This window comes from Trachymyrmex cornetzi, unplaced genomic scaffold (assembly GCF_001594075.2).
Source record: "Trachymyrmex cornetzi isolate Tcor2-1 unplaced genomic scaffold, Tcor1.1 scaffold1961, whole genome shotgun sequence".
Lineage (NCBI taxonomy): Eukaryota > Metazoa > Arthropoda > Insecta > Hymenoptera > Formicidae > Trachymyrmex > Trachymyrmex cornetzi.
Genome location: NW_017296593.1, coordinates 3,837 through 5,500, shown reverse-complemented (window position 1 = coordinate 5,500; position 1,664 = coordinate 3,837). Strand labels below are relative to the sequence as shown.

General features: G+C 40.9%; 1 pseudogene; it reads right to left on the bottom strand.

Moving 5' to 3' along the window:
• LOC108759600 (uncharacterized) overlaps positions 1–392 on the bottom strand; it is a 4,020-nt pseudogene extending 3,628 nt beyond the window's left edge.
• Between the last annotated feature and the right edge of the window lie 1,272 nt (positions 393–1,664).

Genomic DNA, 1,664 nt, shown 5'->3' with positions numbered 1-1,664 from the left:
CCCCCTCCGTGACGTCAGCCCCTTGTGACGTCATCCCCTCGCCCTGTGACGTCACCCCCCCCTCACCCTGTAACGTCACCATCTATGACGTTATCTCCCTCCCTCCCCCTGTGATGTCACTCCCTATGACGTCATCCTCCTCACCCTGTGACGTCACCCTTCCTTCCCCTGTGACGTCATCCCCCCTTACCCTGTGACGTCACCATTTATGACGTCATCCTCCCCCCCTGTGACGTCATCCCCCTCGCCGCTGGTACCCCCCTGCCCCTCACTCCTCCTCGTTGCCCCTGGGTTAGAACCCGCCTATTTACTCTACTGAGTCTCGTCGTTCCTAGCTCCAACTTCGTGAGCAAGCAAGCAAGTACTGTACTTCTTAGTTTTGACCCATCCATCTTGGATTAATCGTGTCGTTTGGTGCTGCAGCGAAGTAAGAATAATGGACAGCTTAAAAGTCGCCAATAATTCGGACGAGCAAATGTACTCCAACCCGAATTCTTTCAAGCCGCGTAACAACGACATAGGAAGAAACACACGATTTCGTATGCTGTTTACGACAACTTATGGTCTTAACAACTCCCATACGAAGACGATTCATGTGGGTCTGCACAGAACGAACGAGGGAATCTTCAAGCCTCTTGTAAAATTGAGCAGAAACAATGCTGACGGTATTTATTTCGACGACGACAGTTGGAAACAGTTTCAAGACAACATAGGTTACATGAACGAATATTTAACTAGTGAAAACCGAACGAAAACGAATTCTGTTGTCATAAAAAATATCAGTTTTACCACATTTTACGGTACGAAATCAATATTATTGGCGTATAAAGAAGAAGAAGAGGAACTTCGTTCTACGGAAAATATCAACGGAAATCTCCGAAAAGAAGAAGTCACGTCCGATTCAACGCCGTCGAAGAAACGCAGAACCTTCGCAGTGGCTATTGTAATGCAGAAGACTACCTTTCTCGGTCTGCAAAACGTTGTGAAATGTGTCGACGCGCATTTAAAACAATTAGAATCTTTAATCGATAATGTTAACAAGTGTGCACAGTATTTAATTCGAGAAATCGAGCTGAAACGTCCTGTAAGTTATGTTAATCAGGAAATTATAAAATTAACGCTACAGGGAAATTACGACGAAATTGAGCGCAATGTACGTACACAAATTAATGATTTATCTTTTCTTGATATGTATTTTAATATAATATTTTTGGAATTAATTTCATTGCGCGCGCGGTACAATGAAATTTCTTATATAATCCTCTCGAATCGTGAATCTTTCGCTTAATGGTTCTAAGCCGTTTTTAGATTATTCTTATATGTATTTTCCTATGAAGAAAAATTTGTATCAGTAAATAAATCTTTGTATCATAAACTCTCGTTGTTTCTTAATCATTCGTTCCCTTCCAACCGACATCTTCTTTTTCATATTTTTGTCAGAACTAGATTAATAAAAACTTTTGTCATTTTTCGAAATAAGACTAACGCTAACATAAAGTGTAAAAAAAAATTTATCCACTAAACCGAGTAAATCATCCCAGCTCTGTTACAATCAGGCACAAACTTACCCATTCCTGTTTTCCTCCTGTCCTTCCAGACAAAAAAATGTGTCGCACAGCATTAAATAATAGAAAAATAAATAAGCGATAAAGGAAGACTCTCTT